Source organism: Chrysochloris asiatica, unplaced genomic scaffold, assembly GCF_000296735.1.
Source record: "Chrysochloris asiatica unplaced genomic scaffold, ChrAsi1.0 scaffold00026, whole genome shotgun sequence".
Lineage (NCBI taxonomy): Eukaryota > Metazoa > Chordata > Mammalia > Afrosoricida > Chrysochloridae > Chrysochloris > Chrysochloris asiatica.
This window is the reverse complement of record NW_006408544.1, coordinates 16,842,041-16,849,119: the sequence shown is the minus strand read 5'-3', so window position 1 is coordinate 16,849,119 and position 7,079 is coordinate 16,842,041. Positions and strand designations below refer to the sequence as shown.

The following is a 7,079-nucleotide window of genomic DNA, read 5'->3' as shown; positions in this document are numbered from 1 at the left end:
GGGGGCAGATATGGGACAGAGACGAGACGGGGGCAGAGATGGGGACAGAAGGATCGGCTGAGGACTCTTTGATTCATGGGAATAGAAGGACTAAGAGCAGGTGGCCAGGAGGCAGACTTGCAAAATGTGCCCTTTGGAGGTGTAAATTAATATATATGCCTGAGTGTTGTTGTTTTTTGTTTGTTTTTAAAAGCTAAAGTGAATAGAGAGAAAGACTGTTAACTGATGGTACATGGAGGGGATTATAATCATTGTAATGAAACAAGGTGTATGATTTGTTAAATGTAAAACTAATTATCTGCCCTGTAAAATTTCACTCAACTCACAATAAAAACTTTAAAACAAACAAACAAACAAACACTTCATGAGCAGCCATCTAAGGTGCAACAATAAATAAACATAAAAACCTATTAACCTAAAAAAAAAAGAAAGAAAGAAAGAAATCAAACAACATATCACATTAGGCAAATCTGCTGCAAAAGACCTCTTTAAAGTATTGAAGAGCAAAGATACCAGTTTGAGGACTAAGGTGCGCCTGACCCCCAAGCCACAGTATTTTCAACAGACTCATATGCATGTGAAAGTTGGACAAGGAAGATTATAAAAGAATTGATGTAGCTGAGATATGGTATTGAGAATAAACTTAAAAGTACCATGGACAGCCAGAAGAACAAACAAATCTGTGTTGGAAAAAGTATAGCCAGAATGCTCCTTAGAAGGCAGGAGGGAGAAATCCCTGAAGAAGGACATTGTGCTTGGAAAAGCAGCAGGTCAGCGAAGAAGAGGAAGACCACCAACAAGATGGATTGGCACAGTGGCAGTAGCAATAGACTCAAGTGTAACAATGACTATGACGATGGCACAGAACAAGGCAGTGCTGGTTTTTTTGGTATGTGCACAGGGTCACAGTGAGTTGGAACCAACTCAACAGCACCTAACAAAACAACATTAACAACTTTGCATTTTTGCCAGTGAAAGGTAAGAAAAAAGAAACGTACATTTTCACCCTTATAATCCTTTATATTTTCAATTCTGTAATCTCCTTTGTGCAAATCCTTCATCCATTTTTTTCTCCTCTTGTTGGAATGTTTGCCTTTTTCTTAATGATTTGTGAGTCCTTACAAATCCAGGACATTAATCCTCAGACTGCTAAATATGCTGCAGACATTTTCTAGTATGATGCCTAAGTTCTGAATCATAGACTGCCAAGTTCTACAGATGGTCAAATCACAAGACCAGCATTACTGACCACTGTTTTGGCTAAGAATATTTCAGGTTCTGCTCTTTACTTTAAGTGACACTTCACAGCTTAGAGTTAGGTCAGAAAATACTCTCTAAACAATACAAAGTATAAACTAAAAGCTGTGGGACAATTCCTATCTTACTCTCGGCTCCTAAACACCTGGCACATAGTAGACGCTGGATAAATAAATGCTGTTGGAATAAATGCAAAATCTAGTGTACTAAGTTACAAACTCGGGCAAAGATGGTGTCTCCCACAATGCCTGACACAGTGCTTTTACACAGAAGAGCCACTCAAATGTTTTTCCTAAATGGATAGATATCACTGGACATGCCCAAAAGTAACCAACATAAAACAAACCATTCCTCACTCAGATAAAGATTACACGCAGATTTGCAGTTTCAGACAGCTCTGTATAGACTGATGTTGTTTGGGTCTCTTCCTTTTAGGTTCACTAGCTGTTTCAAGTCTTTGTTCTTAGAAAAAAATGCTCCTGGCAATTACTGTGCCCTGACCCCATCTAGGTGCTGCTGAGACCAGGGCCATGCAACATTTCTCATGCTTTAATCTCGCTAAAGCATTATACCTCACTACATTATTCAAGAATATGTCCACTTCAGCACACTAAACAGAATTGTTTGGGTCCTCGCTTTTTTATTCTCTCTCCATATGCTTTGCAGAATTCTGCTAAATGCTGCAAGACTGGTTACTTTCCAGCATTATCACTCTGGGTTATCTAGACTTGTAGTTTCATGTGAAACAATGAGATGATGAGGTATAATGGAACGAGAGCAGGATCTTTAGAGACAGATGATCTGGGTTTGAGTACTGGCTCAGTCATTTACTAGGTATAAATTCTTTAATATTCCCAAGTCTCAGTTTCCTTCAGTTTTCAAAAGTGGGTAACATCTGAACCTACTTGGGCCACAGATTACAATGGCTATTGTTATTGTTAAGTGCCATCAAGTCGGTTCTGACTAATAGTGACTCTGTATAAGGTTTCCAAGGAGCAGCTGGTGGGTTTCAACCACCACCTTGTGGTTCAAATCGACCTTGTGGTCCACTGCTTATCCTACAGCACCACAGCAATATTACAATAAGAATTATAAAATTAGATGACAATGCAGAAATACTTTATAAACTATAGAGTACGCTACAAATACATCACTATCATTTAAAATGTGGATCAATGACAGTATCAGTGAAAGGACACCGCCAGACAATTCACATCATGTCTGGATTATGGCTGCATCTCCAAAGTCTGGCATATTTGTTGAATGAAAGATCGAAAGAATAACAGAAAATGAAAAGAGCAACTCACCAGTAATCATAGTCAAATGAATAAATCTCTGGGTTTCAGGTCCTCATTTGGAAAGTAAGAATACCACCACTCACCTCAAAAGATTGCTGTAAAGATTACTGTTGTTGTTGTTGTTGTTAAGTGCTGTCGAGCCGGTTCCGACCCATAGCGACACTGTACAGGGTTTGCGAGGGTGTAAATCTTTACGGGAGTAGAAAGCCTCATCTTTCTCCCGCGGAGCGGTTGGTAGTTTCGAACCGCTGACCTTAAGTTTCGCAGCCCGATTCGTAACCACTACGCTACCAGAGAAAGAGATAATATATTGAGAACATCTAACACATAATAGGAGGAGGAGGAGCTATGGTAGTGTAGTGGTTATGAATCAAGCTGCTAACCTCAAGGTCAGCAGTTCGACACTATCAGCTGTTCCGCGGGAGAAAGATGAGGCTTTCTGCTACCATAAGGATTTGCAGCCTTGGAAACCCTGTGCAGGGTCACTATGAGTCGGAACCAACTCCACAGTACTTAACAACAACACATACTAGGTACTTCTCTATTTCTTCCTCCTAGCTCAGATATAGTTCAGGACTCAGTTGTATACTGTAAATAGTGGTGTAGCTATGTGCCATGGGGTTGGTTCCAACTCATAGCGACCCTGCACAGGATCTTCGAGGCTGTAAATCTTTACAGGAGCAGAAAGCCTCATCTTTCTCTCTCAAAAGCGCCTGATAGATTCTAACTGCTGACCTTGAGGTTAGCAGCCCAACTCCTAACTCATTACAACACCAGAGCTTATGTAAATAGTTTAATAATCATGGGTACTGACGTAAATTCTTCTAGGGAAGAATTATCTGCCCTTTAGTTTCAATAAAAATTAATACATTGAGACTTCCAGGGCAAGATGGTGGAGGAGATAGACTCACTGAGGAGAATCTGCAACAAAGACATGGGAGACCAAGTGAAACAGATAAGAAGGTGATCCTGGAATCCTGAACTTCAGAGGCTAGGTCAGAGAGGTGGACTGAGTGCTGACCAGAAGAGGAAATTGAACCGGAGTAGCAAGAGAGAAGAAAAAAACAGTCAGTCAGTTTTGTCATCTGGCATGGAGCAGCAAAGTCATCTTGAGCTTTTGCAACCGGCTGCCAATACATTGTCCTGTAGGCACACAGGGCACGGATGGTGATTGGAGGCAATGGGGTGCAGTTCTCCGTTGTTTCCTTGCCTTTCTGGCAGCCAGCCAGGCTATCATCAACCAAGCGATTAGTAGCACCCCTTCCTCCTGTGTAGCCTGGATTCTTCCTACAGTCAGGTATCTGGCTTAGCACTCTGGCTTCTGGAGACACGCAAACCACTTAGAACTATGTTACACAAACATCAAAAAGAGCACTGCATTCATACTTTCAGTCTTTATCACATTCACCAAGAAATAGGTGGTTAATGCCTGAGAACTCATCAATATACAATCATTAATTAAATATAAATGATATTGTTGCTAACTGACATTAAACTGATTCAGACCCATGGCGACCCTGTGCAGGGTTTTTAAGGAGCAGCTGGGGGGAGGAGGGGCAGCTGGGTGGTGTTGAAACTCAGATCACAGTCCAGTGCTGATCATGAAGCACCACACCAGGAGTCCTGAATATAAATAGAACTCCACAATGTCTCAGAGAAAACAGACAATTTCAGCAGAGATGATGACGTGGAGAAATGGAAAGCGTCTGGGAACTCTAGACCCAGAGAGGGAGAGGGGCTGTGTGCTGACGACCAGGGGGAAGGCTTGTAGTGTATACCCTTTGGTTTGTCAATGATGCATGGAGGGGATTGTAACCATGGCAATGAAACTATATAGACAGGATGAATGCTAATGTTCTCCCATGTAAACGATCACATAATTCACAAGAAAACACTTTTAAAAAATAAAAATAAACCCATTTATTTTCCTAATGTAGAAAATACAAATTACTTTTGTGAATTTAATATAGAGATAAATGATTACAGAACGGGCAACATTACAGAGAAAAACCTAGTTAGGGTTCTGTTCTATAATGAGCGAGTAACCGTCTCCCTAAAATTTATGTATTGTTTTTCTCCATACAATGGGGATTCTGGTACATGTTTCCAGGATCAAGACTTAAAAATGGAAAAAAAAAAAAAAAAAAAGATCTGACAAAATAAATGAAAAACTGGAAACCATACAAAAACAGCAAATAGAAAGCCACAATATTAACACTAAGACTTCAAAAGCAGACAGTACATTAAAAGGGCAAAGAAGTAGAACTGAATAAATGGAAAGCTGAATTAGTGAGCTTGAAGACAGTTCACTCTATGTATTTGCTAGAAGAGCCATCATAAAAAAGAATATGAAAATTAAAATAAAGTCTTAAGCTTTGCGTGGGACTCTGTCAAGAGGAATAACTTTCATGTGATTGGAATTCCAGAAAAAAAAATAAAGAAAACTATCCAAGAATAGTTGGAAGAAAACTTCCCTAGACATCAAAAATGACAAGAAAATGGCCATTCAAGAAGCTGCACAGGTCAGCCACGTTCAGCGGAGCCAGGAGCAAGATGGCAATTCCGGGCAGACAGTATGGGCTTATTTTGCCAATGAAAACACAGCAGTTGCACCGTATTTTGCAAAAACCATCAGTGTTTGGGAATGATTTTGATGATGATGACGAGACCTTCATAAGTGAAGAAAGCCTTCAGAGGGAGGCTGCTAAGAAGCAAGTGATGAAACAGACCAAACTGGAAATCCAAAAGGCCCTTGCAGAAGATGCTACTGTGTATGAATATGACAATATTTATGATGAAATGCAGGGGAAAAAAAGAAGAAAACAATTCTAAATTGCTTTTGGGAAAAGAAAGGAAGCTCAAGTATATTCACAACTTACTAAAAGCAGTTGAAATCATGAAAAAGGAGCAAGAAAAAAGAATGGAAAAGAAAATTCAAAGAGAAATGGAAAGGGAAGAATTTGATGATAAAGAAGCATTTGTGACATCTGCTTATAAGAAAAAACTACAGGAGAGAGCTGAGGAAGAAGAAAAAGAAAAGCAGGCTGCTGCTCTAGAAGCACGTTTGGATGTAACCAAGAAGAAAGATCTCAGTGGATTTTATAGGCACCTGTTAAATCAAACAGTTGATGAAGAGGAAGTACCTAAATGCTGCTTTCATGAAGCCAGGTCTGGGATAAAGGAAAAGAAATCAAGACATTATGCTGATGAAGTAAATTCAGAGAACAGAATACTACATGAACAATGCATTCTCCAAAGTAGTTTGAAGGCAGAGGAAAACCCAGATGCAGACAGTGACTTTGATACTAAAAGCAGTGAGGATGGTGAAATTGAAGAAAATAATAAAGTGAACTACAGAAGGGAAAAATACACAAAGTCTTCTGAGAATGACTCCAAGTATCACAGGAATCAGATCCACTTATGGTCATCTAGTGAAGAAATAGGCCACAGTGTCAAACACCACACAAAAAATTCCAAGTCAAGAGGATATGAGAAAAGGGAAGATAAGCACCAAGAAAGACAATCCAGGGACCAAAAGAACTATTACACTGATTGTGATTATCCAAAAGAAAAGGATTCCCATAGGTAACAAGAGGCTAGTCACAGAGAGTCCCACTGGAAGAGGCATGAAGAAGAAGATAAACTTAAGGGAAGAGACTACAGAGAAAGAGAGAAAAATGACAGAGAATGGGAAAGGGAGAAATATATCCCAAGAGAAAAAGAAAGACACAGACAACTAATTGATCATGACCAACACAGTGAGAAAGGAAAAGAAAAGCAAAGCAAAGGAAGACCATATGAAAGTAAGGAAGGAGCGATATGATAGCAATGATAAGTACAGAGGTAGGGAAAAACAAGAAGCAAGTGTTCAATCTTCAGAAAGAAATCGAGACAGAAAGGAAAGTAGCCCAAGTCTTAGAATAAAGGATAGGTTGCTTGACTAGGAAAAAATCCAACAATACGAAAAGCATGGAAAAGGACAAAAATTGGAACCAAGAGACACACCCTCTAGTTCCAAAGCATCACTAGGAGCAAAACACAGAATCACAGAGGAAGGCAAAGAACAAAAGAGACCACCTGAGGCTGTGAGCAAGTTTGCAAAACAGAGCAATGAAGAAACTGTAATGTCAGCTAGAGACAGGTACGTGGCCAGGCAAATGGCACGGATTAATGCAAAGACCTATACTGAGAAAGAAGATGATTGAGACTGCTCCCGTAGATCTATGGAAGCACAGAAAATTATTACTCCTGGAGCTTGCTGTGCGAAAGCAAAGAGGAATGTGTTCATCGTGGTTTGGAAGGGTATTTTTTAATATCAAAATTCACTTTTGATTTAGGTTTAAATCATACGTCAGTCCTTTTACCATGACTGTGTGACTGGATATAGACACTGTTTGCTCACCAATACATCACATTCTTTGTTGTATCCAAACAACTGTCATAGTGTGCTAAATTCCTATAGGTACTTAATGAAGATTATTGTCTCTCTTGCCATCATTAATTATGCTGGTTTAGTTTCAGAAG

General features: G+C 39.6%; 1 protein-coding gene and 1 pseudogene across 2 annotated transcripts in view; one reads left to right on the top strand and one right to left on the bottom strand.

The window, feature by feature from the left end:
- ZFYVE9 (zinc finger, FYVE domain containing 9) overlaps positions 1-7,079 on the bottom strand; it is a 237,491-nt gene that overhangs the window by 192,611 nt on the left and 37,801 nt on the right. The window lies entirely within an intron of this gene.
- On the top strand, positions 5,109-6,760 carry LOC102842565 (annotated as a pseudogene).